Raw genomic sequence first — 21,885 nt, 5'->3', positions numbered from 1 at the left:
GGCTCTTGCAAACTTAATTTACTTAAGATGTATTGCAGAAGGTGACAAATATGGTTGGCATTTGGCCTTTAACTATCTACCATTCATTATTTCCTCACAAAGGTCAGAACTTAGGCTTTATACCTAAAACCAGCTTCAAGCAAAACATCTGGGGGGGCAAAAGCTTCAGGGACTAGTTCTACAAGCTTTTTCTGAATGCCTGAGTCCTGCACTGCCTCTTGGTTTCACAAACCTGAGTGGAGACACTCAGCAATAGGTTGTCCTGAAGGTACTCCCATGGCATCAAGAAGGTAAGAGGAAAGCAAAACAAAACAAACTAAAATAAAGGGATACCCTTTGGACAAAGGAATCAAGCTTCAAGTACTACTCATGCAACATACCTCTCTCTCTGTTAAATGTGGCAAGTAGCTGACAGGATCAAAAGTACCTGTGGTCTGGATGTGCCTGTATTTTGAAAAGAAAAGGAAAAAAAAAAAGGGAGCAGATGGATGAAACAAAGTATTTAAGCAGCTTACTTGGCCGTAATGCTAAATTTTTTCACTTGACCAGCAAATATTGGATTAGTTATGAGTCCTGCCATGGCAGGTGGCACCTATAGTTCTGGCAATCATAGAAAACATTTAACTATACTTAAAGAGTTTAGACAAAATAAAGAAGCTAATTACAAAGGCTGGGACATAGCCACCTTTGAAGTTTTATTACTACAAAAGTTAAAAAAAAAAGGGGGATAAATGTCTGCTTAACATTAATAAAAAATAGAATGATGTGATCAGAAAGGTGCTGATTTTATATACAGAGATTAAATGTATATCTCAATGTTTATTATCATACTTAACTTCCCTGTAGAATATATTTTGTCTGCCTTTATCCCATAGCAGGGTCCTTCTACTTGTACTTTTTAAGTCCTTTTATCTTAATTAGGCAATATAGAACTACACAGCAAGCTCTTCTCCACAGAAATACACAATATTAATGTAAGCTAAGCAGTTAAAGTTCTGTAGTAAAGTTCACTGAAGAAAAGGGGATATAAAGCAATTAAGAGGTGGGATTTAAAATACTTCAATGACACACATAGTCTTAATACCTTTAATTTTCCTGATCAGCTCCAGACAGACAAGATCTAAATAACATTCAGGAGACTTACTGGTCCTGATCATGCTGAACAGAGCTGCTCATGCAAAATACACAGAATCAAAGATTTATCTAATGAGAAAATCTCAAACCTTTACTAATAGGGCAATTTTGGAAGTTTTTCATCTACAAACTGAACTGTCATTTACATGACTTAACAATGTGCACAGGCAAAGCTTAGCATTTCAGAAAGCACCTGCAATACCATACTACTACCTTCACCTAATATAAGTTCTAAACAAATGTCTCTGGTTTTCTCAGTAGCCTTATTTGTGCAGCCAGAGTAACAAAGCAAGTCATGATGATATCCCATGATATTAATCTTGAGCAGGCCATGTGAAGCACTCTAATCACCACTCAACCTTGCTTCCTAATTAGTTCTTTATGAAGTTATACATATGCAATCTGTTTTATTTTGGCAAGGAATTGTTTACAACAACCTCAAAACTTACCTGTAAAAAGATTGATGAAATAAACTTTATCTTCTTCTGTCAGAACAAAATTGACTGAGAATCAGTTTTTAGTGGAAACCAGTCTCCAGTTAAGCAATACAAGAGCTACCATTACTCCATCACATGAAACTTTATGCCATGCACAATAACATAAACCCCTGGGACAAAATTTTCCTGGCTTTTAGAAATCAGGTAAGATGCCTCAGGGTAAAAAGGACATTTCCCACCTGATTGCTTCAAGCATTTTCAGAAATAAAGGGGAATGCAATGTCACCATCTAGAAAGAAAGAATGTGTTTCTAAAGATTTGTTTAACTGACCTACAAGCATTGTTTCCACTGCTTTTATCCAGATATTTGCTCATGTTCCTGGCAAAAATGTAATCTAAAACAACTTCTAACTTCTCTACTTCATCCCCTGCAAAGTATAGTACCCACTTTATCTGAAAAATTAGCTTATCATTAGATCTGTGGCAATTTCCCTCACAGATGGTCTTTCTTTATCTTTTCAATTCCTTAATTGGATCTTTATTTTGCAGCGATCAAGCTTAATAAAGGTCCATTTCACAAGATATCCTTCTTACAGTTATCACATTGCCTACAAATGTAGTTTTCAATTCCAAACATTCTTTAAGGAATGATTCTTTAAATATACTAAATTTATACCTAAACAGTTTCTATACCTAATTCAGTTTTGCATAGTCTCAGAATACAATAAAAACTTTGCAGACTGTATTTGTTAATAATTACACAAATGGGAATGTTTATAGACAGCCTTTATCTCACCATTTTTGCTAAGTTTTCCTTACTATTTACTTTTCATACTAATTCTTCATCCAATACTTATCTGCACATTTAAATTTCAAATTAATTTTCCTATAGGCCTCTGCACAATTAGAAGTTATCAGAAATCAGTGACATACAGTAATGTTATACACTTGCAAATTAAACACATCAAAATTTGTTTTGCTACTGTAGTGATTAACCATATTATAAAATTAGTTTCTATGATTATTTTCTCCAGACTAAACAGAGATCTCAACTAAATTGCTTAAGAGAAGTTCAGTACAATTCACTCTTCAAAATTAAATCAGAAGGGAAAGTCAAGGTTTACTGCATCTGGGAAATAATTTCTTGGATTATGCTGACATTGATTAGAAAGAGAAATAAGTATTTGGGAATCACAGACTCACAGAATGCATAAATTTGGAAGGAACCCCAGTGGTTCACCTGGTCCAATCTCCCTGCTCAAACAGGGCAAAAACTAAAACAAACAGAATCTAGGAAGTTGCCATCACCCTATTCGGGAAATTTACTTGGAGTACTTCAATACACTGTTATTTTTTGGTAGTATATGTGCTTCTAACAAAAATACTGCTGTTTCCTGTAATAATGTAATCTCCTTCATGATCCCCAAGAGCCCACAGTGTCCTTCTCCCAGCTTGTGATGAAGATAATAAGAAATTTTTCATAGCAATCTAGGGCTGCAAACTACTTCCTTCCAGAAGCCTCCCATATTATCACTTCCAAAGCTGTGTAACCTACTAAGTTCTGATAGGATTAACTTGGTATCAACTGTAACATGAACTAATGGACATGTAATGAAGGAGCTCAAAGCCACTGTGATACATAAGTAGATAACTGGATAAGTTTCCCTTCCAGTTGCTCATCACCCAAACATTTTGCTTTTCTCTAAATTGTTTGACTTCACAGGCAAACAGAAACTGGGGAGAGGAACCTAGAAATTTGTGAAATCTAAAAATTATGTAAAACCAATACAACCTGCTTATACTTCTTTGGAAATTCTATTAGTTGACTATCCTAGCCATTTTACACTTCTAGATCATTGAAAATATGACCCTAATTCTCATTCTCAGATGAAATTTATGCCACATTCCTCAAAAGAAGGGCTTCAGTATTGTTCTGTTGAATACTGCAATGCCTGCTTGTGTGTGCAATGCAATGGAAAGTGTCCTGCAATGTAATGGAAATCAGCACCTGGACCTGCACCAAAATCTTGGGCGAGGCAAAGCACCTCACAAAGAGAGATAGATGATATTCAAGGAATTTGGGTGTCTGTTGTTTTTAAGCTGTTAGTAGAGCAGTAGTTTCGAGAATCTCAGAGGAATCTAAAATTAGCCTAAAGTATCTAAATAGTAATTAAATTCTTACGCTATGCTAGCATGCACATGGAAAAATACCATAACCATATCTGAAAAAAACCTTATTACTCCTACACACACACAAAAATACTACTATCAACTCACCATCAAGAAAAATCACATTAGATGGACTGATATGGAGGAGACAACATTCAGTTACAGCATTCTCCTCGTGAGCTTTAGTATATAATATTGTAATGGATAAGTTTTACCTAAGGCATGTGACTACAGTGTTTTTAATAAGAGTCATGTTTAGTACTGGTTGAACTTAGTACTGTTTGGTGGTAGCCAAGAATTCTCACAAGCTTCGTAAAATCAGGTTAGGACTGTTATTATATAGTCAAACTGCAGCAGAATTTAGAGATCCCAATTAAGAAGGAATGAAATAGCACTTGGGATTTTTAGTTAATACCATGCATTAAATAGGATAGGGGGAAATTTGAAGGTACTTGCTGGAGACACTTAAAAGTGGAATAAAGACTGGCACAGAAGATGCCATACAGTCAGCAGAGCAAGCAAATAAGAGATGGTAAGGTGCGGCCTAAAAAGTTAAAGAAAATAATCCCACAGTACAAGAGGCAGAACAATGGAACACCAAAACAACAAGAAGAGAAATATTTTAAGAGATACACATGTTGCAAGCCAGTATTTGTTGAGACTAGAAGGAGGATGACTGGAGTTGTCAAGACACGAAATGATAAGGGCCCGAGCGAGAGTTCTGGTCATGTGAATGGAAAACAAAGGCTGAATCAGACCGGGATTGAGTAGGAAGAAGTAAATCTACCCTGTTAGCTGTCAGAAAAAAGAAGAATTAAAAGGCAATGAAGTCTGGTGTGGGATAACATGTATGATCACGTATTCCTGATATCATGGCATTTAAGGTAACAACATCATAGACTGAGTTCTCATTTGACTGGTGGTTTCAGCGTCTTAACCAGATACTTTTGGAAAAGCCAGGCTGAGAATATAAATGACGTGTTGGAAGGAGGCTTTGCAGCTGGTGCTGCAGGCACAAGACATATCTCCTCAAGTGTTTCCTAAGAAAGGGCTTTGATGCCACAGTCCTGGTAGAAATATAGTCTTCCTATTTTCCTTTTCTTTGTCTAAGTCCTTGTTGACAAAAATACATCCACCACTATGCTGATGGAGACTTCCAGTGTTATATTGCAATCTTCATATCATTCCTGTGGTATGGTGTGCATTAAATGTTTTCAATCAGGTTTGTTTTCCTTTAGCAAGTAGAGTTTCATATATTATGCAACTAAAAAAAGCTTAATCCTTTTATTTAAAAAAAAAATTAAAACATTAATAGAAAAAAATTAACCTGCATTTAATTTTCAAAAGTCTATTCTACCTTCTTTTTGACTAGAATTCTGTGTGCAGTTCAAAAGAGTACTTTAATTTTTGACCCATTCTTAAAGTGACTCATTGTTGTCCCATTGATTACCCATCTCATAAGAACATGTTAAAACTTGGAGGAATCAAAACCTTAATGTGAAAAAACACTCACTCCAAAGGCTGTCTACTCATTAAAGACTACACTAGCCTTCTGAAAAGAGAGATCTTTGGCATTTTCGTTAAAAATATCCCATAAAATCAGTCAACTTTTCATCAAATTCCTCTGCATTATGAAATGTGAAGGTACATTCGTGCTCTCTTGGCATCTTTACGGATTATAACCCTAAATTCAAGTTTCGAGATGACTTTCACATACAACATCATTACAGAAACTGTGCAAAGATTCTATTGACTAATGTGGTAACGTGCTTGTCTTTGAAAGATTGGTGGGATAAGTTTGGCAACCACCAAGCATATTGTTGATGAGAAATTAGAGGTTGTGAAATTTTTAAAAAGGTGATGAGCCCCAAACTCTTATTCATCAGCTACACCAGCTGGACAGTCAGCGAGGAGATACATTTTTTGAGCAAAAATCAGGCTGCAGCACATTCTGAGTCAAGGATTTATGGAGCAGTTGCACAATTCAGTTATACAGTAAACAAACAAGAGAAAATAAAAATAGAAGAAAGAAACACAGAAATCCACTTCAGCATAAACTCTTTAATTTTGATAGCGCCCAACTGGCAATGCTTTACCAGCTGGTAATTTTTAATTTTGTTATGTCTAAATGTTTTCTTCCTGGAATTAATAGGTTTATTGCTTCCACATACAAGAGAATTTTAATTTTTTTACATTTAAATGTTTTCTTCCTGAAATTAATAGGTTTATTCTTTCCACATACAAAAATACAGTGCGCGGGATGAAAGGAAAAAGGTACAACTTAAACTAGTCAAGATTATTTTATGCAAATTGATGTAATTTAAAAAAGCCCTGAATTTTGCTCATTCCTTAAACCTGTAAATGAAAATAAAATCAAAATTTCAAACTTCCAAACAGTGGGACAGTAGGAATTTAGAAGTCACAGCATAAAACAGATCTACTGACAGTAGTTACCACCAATAAGACAGATTGGTGTTACATGAGCGGACTAAGCTATTTTTTTTTCACTGTGAAACACAATAGAATTAACATCATGTTGAACACACAAAATCCTGTGTACTCTCATCAAATCACTAAGAGTCATGCTTCCAAGGACTGCAACATTTTCCAGTAGCTGCCTCTTACTGACAGGAACAAGTGTGTAAGCTGAGAAGCGGCTCTGACACAATTCAGATACACTGCATGAGAACAGGCATTTAATTTAATCTGCAGACAATTACTGGTAAAGCTGCTTTGTGCATCGGGTTTAATTCCTGGGCTGTGAAGTCATGAAATGGTGCTCAGCAGAGCAGAAAGGCGACCAGCATCCTGTTAAGTGAAAGCAAAGAGGCAATTTTACCTACGGCTCCATAATCTGGCTAAAGCAGGGGCCTGTGTCCCGAACAAAGGACTCTGCTTCCCAGCCACATTCCCAACTAACCGAGATCACCAGCTGTAAAGTAACTTCACACAGACAACCGTTAAGCCTCTGACTTGTGGCTTGAAGCAATTTTTTTGTCAGACTTTATCTGTGGACACAATTAGCTGTTTGCCAGAGAATTTCTTGGCACAGCTGAAAGCCTAACACTTTTCAAAACAGCATGGATTTCTACCCAGTGGGAAAGGGTGTGCAAAACAGTTTATTGTCAGAAGCTGTTAAATTAAGGATATAACTGATTGAAGAGAAAGTGTTGCTTGAAGGTGTCAGGGACCCACTGGATAGGTGCCATTTCTGAGATGCTCAAAAGGGAGTTCTATCAAAATAAGAAGAGGAAATAGAACTCCTAACCATTTACATGTACATAGCACACAATTTATCAAGGTTGCTTTAAGCCCTAAATTTGCATAATCATATGTGGCATTGAGCCATGCCAGTACCTGGAAAACCTTCATGACTTTTCCCAGCTTACAGAAACAGGAAAAGGAAAAGGTTCCCCTTGCTTGCAACGCGTGTGTCTGGATCTGAAGCATGTCAAGCAGTACTTTTTAATTTCAGGCTTGTGTGTACATATACCCTGAGAATGTGGCCAAACATACTGCAGAAATTTCAAGGACATTTGTGATTGAAGTTTTGGGCAGTGCATGGGCAGGGCAAAGGGGACCTTTTCCACAGTGGATGCTGCAGTGGGCTCTGTGCCTTTCTCAGGGGCAGAACGGCAGATCTGTGTTGCTCTCATTGCTGTGACTGTTCACCTGCTGAGACAAACTTCTCAGAGAAGTCACCTAAAGCCCCACCAGTTCTTGTAAAATAGGACCACACCAGAAACTCCAGACTAGTAGCAGAGTCTGCATTTGTCTTCAGAATCGTATATTTTATCATCACACCTGTAAACTCAAGATTCAGGACAAGAGGACATAGTCTCAAGTTGCAACAGGAGAGGTTTAGTTTGGACCTTAGGAAGAATTTCTTCACCGAAAGTGTGATTAAACATTGGAATGGGCTGCCCATGAGGTGGTGGAGTCACCATATTTGGAAGTGTTTAAGAAAAGACTGGATGTGGCACTTAGTGCCATGGCCTAGTTGACAAGGTGTGTTCAGTCATGGGTTGGACTCAATGATCTCAGAAGTCTTTTCCAACCTAGTTGATTCTGTGATTCTGTGATACTGCACAGGTGCTCTGCTTGCTAAATAGGACACAGAACCTTACAGTGGTTTGGGTTGGAAGGGATCCTAAAGATCATCCCGTTCCAACCCCCTGCCATGGGCAGGGACACCTTTCAGTAGATGAGGTTGCTCAAAGCCCCATCCAACCTGGCCTTGAACACTATGGGGCATCCACAACTTCTCTGGGCAACCTGTTCCAGTGTCTCACCACCCTCACAGGGAAGAATTTCTTCCTAATATCCAATCTCAGCCTGCCCTCTGTCAGTTTGAAGCCATTCCCCTTGTCCTGTCATTACAGCTCCTGACACCTACATGTGATGCCAGCTATACCCATCCAATAATAACCCTGGCAGTAGCTGGCAAATATGTTCAAATGAAGAGGAAACAAAACCTGGAAATACTGAAAACAGTAAGCCAAGGAACATAAGTAAGGTATGAACAGATTTCAAGCATAAGACATATAAATAATTATTATAGCAAGTTTATTATGATTCATATTTTTAGCTTTCTGTAAAAAAATAAATCTGGAATAAAACCCTCTGGTGAAACGTTTTAAAATAATTTCAAATAAGTATTTTTCAGTAAATATTACTATCAGGAATATGTGTGCCAATATTCAAGATCTGACTAATTATCCTTTCCTGACACTTAAAGCTTTATCTTTTGCAGTAATGATACTACTAAATTTTATGCTTAGCAAATTTGCTTCCTTTTAAATGACTGCATCTGGCAGCAAAGTCAGATATAAAGGCTGACCACAAAACTCCCAGTTTCACAAACCCAATGAAGAAGGTTCTATCCTCATTTCTCAAGATAAAATCAAATATTAAAAGATTGTACATTCTAACATAGAGTCTTCAAGATAACAAAGTTTCATAGAAAATACTTTCATTTACAAAATATTAAAAGCAATTTAATATTTACCTCCATTCTAGAAATACCCGAGCATTCCCAAAGAGTTATAAAAGTCACCTTATTCTGATTATCACAGATACAATCTTTCAAGATCAAATATAGAATTTACAGTGTAAGCAATAATTAATTAATCAACTTTTAAAATAAAAATAATGAAAAAGCAAAAGCAAGCTTGTTAATTTTTAAATCAGATTTGAATGAGTAAAGCTGGAAAAAAGGAAACATCTTCAGCAGTTTGGAATCTGGCATCCATACAATACACAATCTGTACTTAAAGCAATTCTTACATTTGGCTTTTTTAAAAGTAGATAATACTTGGAATAAAGTATTATCTAATAATAAATAAATAAAGAGTACCCACATAAAAATTTAATCATAAAATAATAATGGAATTATTAATCTTTATAAAAACATCAAACTCAGAACAGTTATTTAATTATAGGATAAATGGTTTATATATCATATAGTGTATACACTATATAATTGAATTTCAGTTCTTATTTTATTCATAGCCTTCAAAACTATGCTTAATTATTACAGTAAATATGAACTGTATGATTCTTAGTGAATCGTCTAAATAACTAAAAAAAAATTACATAACTATTTGTAAGGTTTGGCAGTTCCCAATCAGGTGATAACCCAATCTGATTCTATAATTTTACTCTTAGTTTGAATACTTGTGCTTTCAAAGATGAAGAATTGCCTCCATGAAGTTATCTTAAAATACAGAGAAGAACAACTTGCAGGCAGTTATAGGACACTATTAATTCTGCAAATAGAGGTAAGTGGAATTTTCAGAACAAATTGGGTTAGAGAGCAAAAATCCCCCCCTTAAAGAGGTAAGTCAGATTTGAAGGATAGAAATTTTCTGTACAGCTTCATACGATTCCACAATAATATTTCATACAACTTAGATGTGAAATTAAATTATAAACTCCTGCCTCTGTGTAAAATATAAAGATCACATTTTATTTCAGTTCACCAGCCTGAAAACAGATTCCACCATCAAGGCAGTGAAGCTGGACAAGTTTCTAAGTGCTACCATTTTTTCCCAGTACAGGCAGTGTGTAAAATTATTCAGCACTGGAGAAATCAGTATACAATGCTCCAGTGCCAATTACAGATAAATCTCAGCATTGCTGCACAGTGTTTGAGAACAAAAGTAACTACCCAGTATACAGGTGGACAGAGGCCAAAATCAGACATACTGCCAGTAAACAGCCAGCATAAATATTAATCACAGAAACAAATAGATTAAACCCAAAAAGATTTAGCATCTGCCTATTGCTTACGAAAAGAACAACAGTTCACGGTTTCTAAAGATTGAAATCAACATTTCATTTACAAGTACTTACATACAGTTCTAAATTGGGCATATTAACCAGATGGCAAAGTGTTAAGTTACTTCTTCAGTGGATAAACAATGGAGTTAGTCAAGCTGCCAACCTGTTCCCCTAAAAGAGGAATATCACATACGAGGCAACAATCTCCCTGTAAGCTTTCATTTATCTCTTGCAAGGTTCATTTTGTCATTATCTATTGTCTTAATTGGCTTCATGCTGTATCCTCAACATACTGCATGGAGCAACAGCAGAAGAAAGAATGTCAAAGTAGAAATGACCAACTTAAGTTTCACCTTGTTTACCACCAAATAACAGAAAACACAAATTAACAGAATTGATCCATTTTACGTTGACATCTATCCATAAGCTCTAGCACAGTAGAAACTGATGGATCTGCCCAAAAATGGACAAACACTGCAAAGCAGAGGAGTGTGAACATGCAAACAGTGAGAGGGGGAGTCAGTAAGACTGGAGAAAGTGGAAACAAAGGCTAAATGAGGAAGGAAATACAATGAACTACCTTCCCATACCTCTGCAGACCAACAGAATTCTTCATCATGAACTTCACCTCCTTAATGCAAATTAACCTCGGAGCTCCAAAAATCTCTTGGTTTTTTTTTAGTTGCTAAAGCATTGCCAGTTGGGCACAATAATTTCCTTTATTTTCATAACAAACATCACATTATCATCACCCTACAAAAGCTTTATATTTGTACTTTAAGGTACACAAAGCCAGAGCTGCCCTAAACCAGCAAACCTTTAAGCAACTTACCCTCAAAACTGGATGCAATGAACTCTTTCTCAAGCTGAAAACAATGCCAGCTTGGGAAGCAGAATATCTGATCTCAACTGAAGAAGTAAAGTACCATTTTACAGAGATTCTTCAGCTTCAGAAATTCAATTTAAGTAAAACCTAGTACACCAAAAAAGAAGCTCTAAGAGGAAACTTTTCTAGGTACAGTAAATACACATTCTTTATTTAGCTACAGAATAATACAAATATGTTCTAAAACCCCAGGGGAACAAGCCATTGTTTTTAGAAAGAGCAGAAATATGCAGGTAGAATTCTGATCTTTCTTAAACATGCTAGAAGTTCTAAAACATGGAGATGCAAACATATTAATCTCTAGGAGCAGAACATCTAGGCAAGAATAAAGAGTCTTATTACGGAAACATTCCCATCTTCCCAAAGAAGAAAATAATTGGCAAGTTCATGTCACAGAGTACTAGCCCAGTTCCTATCAATATTGGTCACTTCTTTAAATCAGCACTTGAGAAGTCACTGATGGAAATTCAGGAAGAAAAATCCACTCTGAGTACAATTTGTATTAGGTTTGAGGCAGTATACAATGTAATCACTGTATTTGGGAATAGACCCTGCAATTTCCACTCACCCAAGAATCATTTTTCAGGTTAAGTTATTTTGAAAAAGTGACTGGAAATTGGCTATGGCACCAATAGTGGCTAATAATGAAGCTTTTACCCTGGTGGAGAGACCAATGAATTGTATAATTTATTGTAATGCAAATTTTGAGAAATGTGAAAGAAACAGGGCCTCAACAAGCTAATTTTTCTAAACTTCATTAGTTTGCATGGCAATTTATCCGACAGAGAAGGAGAATATGAGAGGAAATGCTTGAGGCAGCTCATAAGGTTGTAAAATTCCAAACAGGTAATATAAAATACACTGGATTACAGGTGAAAGAAAATTGAATAAATCAACCATAATTCTTCATGGCTTCAAACATTATTTATTCATTAACAATTTATATTAGAAGAGCATTTTGAATTAGAAGTCATGAATCAAAAAGATTTATATAGGGATGTGTTTACTCGTATGCTACTAAAATCATAGTCAGACCCAAGGAGACAAACTAAACAGCCAAGAGAAACTCGTATCTTGTGTTTTTCTCACTGAGAAAAGAAAATCTGCTTCTGCTGAAGCAAGATATGAATCACAACCATCTAGTCTGGAATAATGAGAACTTGTCACTGTCGCCGAATTTTTGAGACTCAGAAACAAAGTAAGAAGGCTTTGGTATGGAAAAAGTACATTCATCATTCTGAGGCTACAGGAGGTCAAGTAAGAGAAGAAATTATATTGATTCTCTGAAGAAGTTAAAGGTTCTAGGAAGCCACTGATTCCTCCAGATTTACTAAAGTTTTGATCAATTCTGCTCACATTCTCACTATCCATCTGATGGTGTTGGCCACACCTATCATGAAATAAGATTGAGTAATAACTACATAGTCACTGAAGAAGTTTGTGGCATCTCATATGCAAGGAGCTACAGATTCTGAAAGCAGATAAATCTGAGCAGAAATCATCACTCAATAATTTTTCTATATACAATACATGATATGGAACCACCGTTTTTGTAAATCTAATTATTGTTTCACTAGGTAGATGACTTGCAAAATAAGCCATGATTTTAATTGAGGGGGGAAATGCAAGCTTTCATAATTCCAGTTACAGTATGTTTTACTTTCTTTCAGGTAAAAACACTTCACAAAAACAGGAACCACATTACTCCAGCGTAAAAAGCATCCAGTGAATCCAACCAAAATATAAGTATTCACTTTTGGAGTTTGATAATACTAATTTTAGTGGGTTTTTTACTTTAAAAAGTTCAATAACATGCTTTGTATCTAAAACTATTATGATCCCTGCAATGAATACACACACACACACACAAAGCAAACACTGTCCTAGTATCTAAAACTATTATGATCCCTGCAATGAATACACACACACACACACAAAAAGCAAAAACTGTCCTAGGTATGTAGAAGGTAGAAGATAAAGCTTTTAAAAAAGTTATCAGATTCAACTCTTGAAATAATGTTGTCAGAGAATTACAGCCTTGGCTTCATCTGTTCATCCTAATCATCCAGCAAGTTTATACTTACAAGTAAAGCTTGTATTTATTTGCATTTCAAACGACTAAAAATTAGCTCAAGATGCTATATTTATCTGGATCCCTACATAAAGATTTTAGTACAGGGCTATTTTGGCCTTCAGAATACAATTCTCTGTTGAAAATGTTAAACAGGAAGCTGGAAGTTTTGACAGATGAAATTGCCAAAGAACAGAGTTAATATTAGAAGCACTCTTAAATTTTAACTTGATGCTTTTGTTAAAAAATGAATGTGGGCATAGGAATAGTCAGGTTTGGGCTGCCAAGTTCTCGTGCTGAGAACCAGAGGAGGATGTCCTTTCAAAATGTTTGGCTTGCAAACGCAGAAACACAAATTGCAACAGTTTACACTTGGTTCAGATTGTCAGGATTTGTCCTCCCACACAAAAACCCTCTTACAATGACCAACTGGAATCTGAGATTCTACAGGAAAATGGGCATTCTGTGTGCAGTGTGTTAAGGATTGTTTCCCATTAGACAGGTGCTGGCTTTGTACCTCATAAATACAGATGTCCTGTAATGGGGTTGGTATTAAAATACTGAACAACTATAAGAGTTTATCACATGAATTTCAATAGCAGGGGTCACACAACTCATATAAAGTCATTTGCTGCTAGAAGGATGTAAGTCACAATGCTAGCAATATTTTTATATACAGGAATTATGGCACTCATAATTCCAAATTATTGGATGGTATCTAGTGAAACTGCAAGGCAGTCAAAATTCCTCATACAGATGACACAATACCAGTCCAATAAGTCCAGATGACAGGATCTGACCTGACAACACTTTTGGGACAGAGATTCTGGTAGATCAAACTACCTTCCAGCTTGATGAAGAGACAGCTGTCGGGTTGAGACAGCCCCCATATGATCTGCAAAATGCATTTCCTATCAAAAACTGCATTCCTGATCCACAATTTTAAACAAAAAGCAATTTTATCTTAGTTTAGACAGGGGACAATGTTGACCATAATTCCTAAAATAGCACTTCTGCAACACAGAATAATATTGGTATTTTTTGCCTCCAAAAGATTGTTTTGCTTTTACCGTGAGTGGTTTAAATTTCCCCAGAATTCTTCTACCTACTTACCTCCAGACTGTGAAGACAATGACACCATTTTGAGGATAAATTGAACCAGCTATGTTACTTAATAGATCTCAAGAACTTGCTTAAGCACTCTTCTGCCATTTTTTAAATAAACAGTCACCAAAAGGCTCAAAAACAATACTTGCAGACTTACTGTAAATTAAGGTTTATTACAGCAGAAGCTACTTATCATTAGGATGAATAAGTTTTATCAGAGCATAAATATTAGCATTCTTTCTTTATATGTTTCAGTCTAATTCCCAGGAAAAAAACCTCCAAACAGTAAACCTTATTTCTAGAAAGATTTCACAACAATAAAGCAAAAACTATATTAAAACAAACAGTGAAGCTCACTGTCACCCCAGTTATCCTCTTCCTCAGGACCTGCTCTGTGACTGTCATCCCTTGTCTTTACTCAAGCTGCAAACTGTTTGGGAAGAACCTCAGCCTATGTTCTGAGAAAAACACTGTATCAACAGGCTGAGTTTACCCAGAGCACATTTATTGATTTAAATCACTCTGAGGGGATGGCCTATAAATCAGGCTCTCCACAGAAAATAAGAATAACTGTGGCATTCCATTCCACTAAAGTTTTCGAGAGAAACACTGATTTTAATCAGATTTACAGACAACGTGGCTAACATTTTACTACATATTCAAAATAGGCACTTCGGTTTAAACTATTTTATTCTAAACCTGAAGAAGCAAAAAACCCCAAACAAAATAATTGATTGAGAAACCAGATTACAATTAGAAGAAAAAAAAAAAAAAGGCAAAAAGAAAGCAAAAATAAGCTACACGCACAGTAGACTTCACCGGTGAAAATTATCAACTCTATTTCAAGTGAGATGCTCGAGCTCCCCTCGCAGTGCTATTAAAACTCAGCTTTTCCTTCAGAAGTGTTTGTTGATAGCACAGCAGCAATGCAACACCTGCATAGAAAATATATATAAGTACTTTCTGTATGTCCGAGTAATTGATTTTAGGTGAACATTAAACTATAATTACCACCAAATCTTTTCACAGATTAGTTTTCCACTTCTTTTCGTTTAACCACGTGGCACAGACCACATGCAAGTGACTACACCTGTGCAGTTCTGCCCTCTCCTGGTCCATTCAACATATGCAAGAGACACTGCAAACACTCAGGACAAGGAAATTATTGTGCAGCAACAACAAAAAAGCCAGACTGACCACAGGCTAATTTGCTGGAGGTTACACACACTGAACTGTCTTACAATCACTTCTCTGGATTCTGATCCATCACTTGTTAAGTGTTCATGGGTAGAAAAGGATCTTTCCAAACACAAGAGAAATGAAATCATGTATCTATGAAACAAAATAAACTCCAATGATATTTTGCTATTGCTTTATTTGTAGAAAGATCTTACACCATGCTTTATTTTATACTTGTTAAGTATTTTTTTCTCTTAATCTGATCTGAGTTTCTCTGTGTAATTTCAATAAACACTTAGATATTAAGAGTTTTGAGAGACAACCACACGCTCAGATATCTGAGTAATATCTCCTGCTTAGGTGAGTTAAAAAGCTAAGTTTCACTTCATTTAATGTTTTTTTAATCCCATCACTATCATACTGCCTTCCCACATCCTTTCCTTTTCAGATACTTCTTGTACGTTTCACAAACTTCATGCTTGTTGCCCAAAAGTGCAAACATATAAACATAAAAATGTTCCTCGTGAGTCAGAAACCCTAACAAAATTTGTTAAAACCCTCCCTTATGGCTTCTGTGATAGCCTTTTCACCTTCACCACCAGAACCAGAGTGCATGAACAAGGAATACTGCAGATTGCTTTGCACAGTTGGATCCTGGGAAGCTCAGAATCTGCTTTAGCAAACAAGGAAGCCTCAATAAACCTATAGCATAAGCCCTGCTAAGGCATTTGAGCAACTTGCTCCAAGTGTTTCTAAGACATTTGTGTAGAGTGAACAATGCCAATGAAAACTTGTAAAAATGTTGCAGAAATACTAGAAAGCTGTTAGTTTTTAAATTTTTCTATAACAAAAAATTTCCTTATTTCTGCTCCTGCTCCTCTTAAAGCAAACCTACAAAGGGATCATCTCTGGGCCTTGGCCTCTGATGGTGATCAGAGGGTTGCAGCTGAGTTCAGAACCTTAATAAGATTTTATGACAGAGTAAACATCTAACCCCCCAAAAGTTTGCTTTCCAAACAATAATAGCTGGAAAAGTGAGGACAGGTTAGAACAAACAAATGTTCTTGTAGGCACCAAATTAAAAATGGTACAACAATTTGTAGCGTAGGTATTTCAGTAAAAGGCTTATAAACAACTAAACAGCTATTCATATAGTCATATTTACAGTATGGTTAGGAATTATGCCAAAGACAGACTTACTACAAAGTGTTAGTTGAATCAGAAACTGCAAGTCTGAAGAACCCAGAAAAGGATCAGCTCTCAACTCCCATCCCTAAGGACAATATCTATCTTTGCTTTTAAACAAAACAGTCTTTGTCTTATCTTTGTCAGGATTTTTGCTAGCATAGTCTATGATGGAAAATGTTTTTAGAAAATGCTTTTTGTCATACAGAGAGGTCAAGGATGTTTTCCAGGCAAATAGCAAAACTACTGCTCTGAGAGGGAAATGGATATTCATACATATCCATTCACAAGCTACTCACAAGTTCTACTGAAGTCAGATGCAGGACTGAACAATACCTATAATTTTAGAAGCACTTCACACTGATGTAACTATATATTATAAAATATTAGAGTGTTTTAACCAAATATTGGGATATTCACATTTCATGATAGCAAGTTTAGAATTAATTCCTTTCCAAGATCCACTGAAATTTCAAAGGGATAACTTTCCTATACTGGAGACAGAAGAATTGGTTATCCATACTCTGTTATAATTAGAATTTATCATGCCAATTTACAAGATTCCAGAATGATTCCACACTAATTATACACCTACCAAATATTTTCCTGTTTCAGCTGTGTTACCTTGGCAATTATGGACTGGAACATTCTGAGGATCCTGCACTGCTGTTCTTACAGATATACTCACAAAGAGTTTGAAAAAAATTGCTCTGTTTGAATAAAAATACAGTCACAGAAAAAGTGAGAGAGCGTTCTCATCTCTTTGTAAATGCACCAGTAGGAGAAAACCCTATGACGAAGGGAGCAACAGCCACCAACTTTGAAACATATAACCCTTAGCTGAAAAAGGCCCAAACATTTCTTGGGAGCAAGGTAATACATCCACAGCTCTAAGAATTTTAAACCTGGCAAAGAGAAAATCCTGAGATCCAAAAGATGTCATTTCTTGGCACTTGAATCAGCAGAATGAGCTGTTAAAGTCACAGGTGGATCTGATACAGGCTGTTAAAAACTCACATCAGCAAATCCTGTTCTTTGCCACTATCATGTTCCCTTTCTAGATGCTTGGTGGCACTTGTGGCATCCTGCCACAGCCTAGTCAGGCAGGTTCACATCCACAAATCCCACTCCCTGGGCTCACACCTGGCCTGACTGTCAGATTGGGAGCATGATCATGACATTGGCTCTGCATAATTATTGTTTACCATGTGAATGAAATCATCGCTGCCACCTAAAACATCACAGACACGCACACATTGTCTGACAAGCTGCAGCCTACAACAGTTAGTTACCAAGGGGGAGCAGCAGCTCAACTACCACTCCTGAGGTTTTTGTTCCATTTCTCAGGAATTGTTCATATGTGCACTTGGACTATGCTTCTGCTTGGAAGTGTTTAGATACATTGTATACTAAAACATTAATCCTCTCTAATACATTATGTCTGAATATAACCAGCATGCCCATGTACTCCACTGTGATTCTGAACATTCATTAATATTCATAATACACTTTCAGCATAAAGACTGTTGTGTCATCACTACTGTCTGCCTTTTAAATGAATAGATAGCATATGGTAGGTGCTTTTTGGTCCATTTCCCCATTAGTATACTTCTTTCCCCTATGGCTGTACCGTTTAAACAACTCATTACTTTACAGTGTTACCTGCTATTTTGCCATAGAAGCTGCTTATGCCTCTACTGACTTGGTGTCTCAGCAAATGTAGTATCTCCAGCTAAAAAGAAAACCCCAAAAAAAGAAAGGAAAAGAAGGCATTTTCTCCACTTCAGTTGTGAAGATTCCAGTGCTTTTGCTGTATGCATTGAAGTAATAACTCTGTATAGGGGGTAACAGAGAGTCTCATTCTCCTTCCCTGGCAGAGCCTTGTTTCACCCTTTCAGAAGGGTCCCTTTCTGCAATTCCAGCCAATGCTTCCATCACTGTACAAAACCTTTTTAGTAGACAAGATATTCTCTTCCTATTAGAGACTTCAGCCTTCTTTTATCACCCTCTCTCACCTCTCTGCTCTCAGCCACTCACTACCTGTTCTGTCCAGGGAAGATCCAGAAACCTCTCCTTGATTCAGAGCTCTTCATCATAAAACAAATCGCAGCTAAGTAAGTCTATTCTATATAAAAATCCTCAAGCTGACACTGCTTTAATCTTATCTAAAGAAAGCCTCTCAGAAAAACACTGCTCCTTCAAGCTGCCTTTCTCCTATTAAGAGTCTCTAACATGTCTTATCCACTCACAGAAGATGCAACTCTCTGCACCTAATTTATTGGGAAGAATCCTGAGATCTGAAAGTCAGAAAGGGCTTTCTCTCAGTCTTTTGTTAGAAAGAAACACAGCCATTTGAGGTCTGAAATTCTGATTTGGATGTGTCTACATCTGCACTCTTCAGCAAGTTAGTGTGCTTCTCACCTGCATTTGTTCTACCTTTAAAAACATACAATACTACCCAGAGTAATGCTTGGGGGTCATTTCTGATTATTTAACTACAGGATAGCTCTGAGCCTGAATTGTTTGCTCTAAACCCACTGCCTTCAAAACCTATTGCAAATTGCAATCAAAATTAAAAGGGAAAGGAAAAGAGATCCTTCAAGTTTTTGGATAAAAACCTCATCTTTGCAAAAAGTGTGACACAGTCACACTTTTGGTGGCAAAAGACTCGGACACTTTTTGAGTAAATGAAAATTAACTTTAAAAGTTTTTATTGAAATGTTTTAAACAATCTTTTCATATCTATAGTCTAATTTGTTAATTTTAATCTTCTTATAGGGAAAAAAAAAAGACATAATCACTCTGCCTTTGGGGGTTAACAGAACCTTTGGGACTACTTGTAACCATGGAAATATAAAGAGCTAGTCAGAGCCCAACATCAAACTAATAGAGGTGCTGAGAGACAAAAAATAGATATATGATGAATTTTCCACACATGAAAGCTCACTGAATCTGTACCAACTGCATTAACAATGTAGAAAGCAAAGTCACAAAGCCTTTTGATTGCTTAAAAGCATATGCCATTTACTAGGGCTTCTCCCTGAAAACAAAGGGAAATGCCTTTAAAGGTTTGGTTTCAAAGCACTGAGTGCATCTGAACTGGTCTAAAAGCAGAGACAAAATGGGGTAAAAATGATTACTGTGTGAATAGGAAGAGTAACAATATGCATGAAAAGACTAAAAAGGGCCCTGAAGAAGAAGAAGAAGGGTTTTCTTGGACTAGGATTGTAGTTAAAGGAGATTATGCAACCAGTGACTGGTGACACCTAAGTTAGTCTGTACCAAGCACCATCAAGAATGTTTTCTCATCATCTGCTGACAGCCCCCCAATTTAACAAACACAGAAATATCTAAGACAAGCAAACACTCACCTGATGATTTATTGACCTATCTGCCTTACAATAATAAGGCACGTGCATATTTAACTGCCTTCTCTGTGACAGCCCAAGCCACAAAACATTGTTTAACCAACCACAACGACAATCCTTAAACACAGTCATCCTCAAAAAGAGACACCTTTGGGAAAAAAAGGAAAACACATATATTTCTTGTGCTCTAATAAGCAAGATATGACCAACAGCAGAATAGAAAGCTTTTCAATAAAGTTGAAAAGCAAATTATTTGGAAAATAAAATAATGAGTATACATTAAAAAAAACCCCTGTAACATATGTGGAAACTATGTACATGGATGTTATATATATATTATATTATATATATATATAATATACATATGCTATATTATATATATATATATAAAGACTAAAAAGGGCCCTGAAGAAGAAGAAGAAGAAGGGTTTTATATATAAAATATAGCATATATGTCAGCTTTACTTTCCCAGGGACAAGAAAAAAATGACAGATTAATTCTGCAGACTTTTAAGATAAACATAATTTTGTTGTCTTTTTATTTGTCCATTTGTCTATTTGTTTCCTGTGAAAGCACAGCACAAGCCCTTAGGTCATAAATACATTGCAGATTTCTGTCAGCCTGACTGTGCTGACCAGGGTTGTAAATAGCTAAGATATCATTTAAATACAATTCTGATGGTAGTTGTACTCGAAAAAAATATAAAAATAGGTAAGACGCTGGGAACCCCAGACACAGAGTTCTAACTCAACACATAATTAGGAATAATTGTATGTCAAAAATAAGAGACCTTCTGGGCCCATATTAGATGAATGAAATACACACTTACTGTTTCTCACAGGTGTGATTTGCTGTTTCACTCTACTACCATCTATTTTCCTCATTTACCTCAGTTGTTTTTCAGGTCTTCATAAAATTTTAAACTCAGTATCAGATTAATGTCACGAAAAATGAAGATACCATCTGGACAACATTTTCCTGCAACTTTTTTGTCATCTTCTCTGTACTTTCAGTTTCAGAGCTACCTTGAATACTTTTGCAGGTATACTGAGTTAAGGACACGTTCATTACGCTGTACTTTAAATTTCATTATTATGTCTATGGAAATCTCCAAATCCTATACTTAAACTGTGACATTTTAACCAGGATAAAATCTGAAGAAGTCTCATTGATCCATTCCTGAAATTAATGATACAGATAAAACGTTATACATCATGAGTTTTCAATAAAATAATGTTTCTCAAGTGCCTACATTTAAAAAAATAAATTGGAGTGGGTTCCTATGCTGCTAAATACTTCCAAAAATAGTACCTCTCTATCTATTTTGCTGGTAGAGTATCTGACATACTTGAACCCACTCCTAACTCTCCTAATGAGAGTTACTACTGCACTATACTAATTACTGCAATACTAGTAATATACACAGACCTCCAGTTCATTACAAAATCCAAATGCATTCCATAGGGTTACATGAGATGTATCTTACAGCAGAATGCATTTCTAGTGCTCCAAGGGAATCTTGGCTACACTTCATATTTCCATTTAACTTGTGATTATTTTTTTTTTAGTCATATTTGGGAATTCACTAATTCAATACTCATGAGAAATACCAAATGCAATAGATAGAAGTGCTTGAATAGAGGCCAAGTAATAGACATCCATTTTTTTTTCATTAGTTGTAAAATCTTCATATTGGCCACTTAATATAATTCCGGTTCCCAACACAAGGCATGAAAACCTGATAGAAGCACACAGGAACTTTCTACTTTCACCAAAGGTCTGATCCAAAGACCACTTAGGGAAGCCTTTCAATTCACTTAATGAAATGTAGATCAGATTTCTAGAAAGCAGACAGTCAGTTCAGGATTTCAGCAGTGGATGTATGCTGCAATAAATATACTTACCACCTTTATGCATCCTTTCATGCTTGACATTTATACATCCAGTGTATCTCTTTTTTTTTCATAGATTTTGTAGTCATGTATCCAATAGCTGATATTAAACTATAAACAGTACATTAGAGAACAGTAATTAAAATCTGGAGTAAAAGAAGCCTGATGAAATGC

The 21,885-nt window shown here is 36.1% G+C and overlaps 1 long non-coding RNA gene across 1 annotated transcript in view; it reads right to left on the bottom strand.

Annotated features, from left to right (window-relative positions):
- Window positions 1-17,663, bottom strand: part of LOC116789030 — a 29,548-nt gene extending 11,885 nt beyond the window's left edge. Inside the window, exons 1-2 of the long non-coding RNA XR_004357857.1 lie at window positions 17,468-17,663; window positions 381-444 (exon numbers count right to left, since the gene is read on the bottom strand). This is a non-coding gene — a long non-coding RNA (uncharacterized LOC116789030). The remainder of the gene's footprint in view (window positions 1-380; window positions 445-17,467) is intronic.
- Between the last annotated feature and the right edge of the window lie 4,222 nt (window positions 17,664-21,885).

This window comes from Chiroxiphia lanceolata, chromosome 6, assembly GCF_009829145.1.
Source record: "Chiroxiphia lanceolata isolate bChiLan1 chromosome 6, bChiLan1.pri, whole genome shotgun sequence".
In the NCBI taxonomy this organism is placed as follows: domain Eukaryota; kingdom Metazoa; phylum Chordata; class Aves; order Passeriformes; family Pipridae; genus Chiroxiphia; species Chiroxiphia lanceolata.
This window is presented reverse-complemented; position numbering and strand designations above follow the sequence as displayed.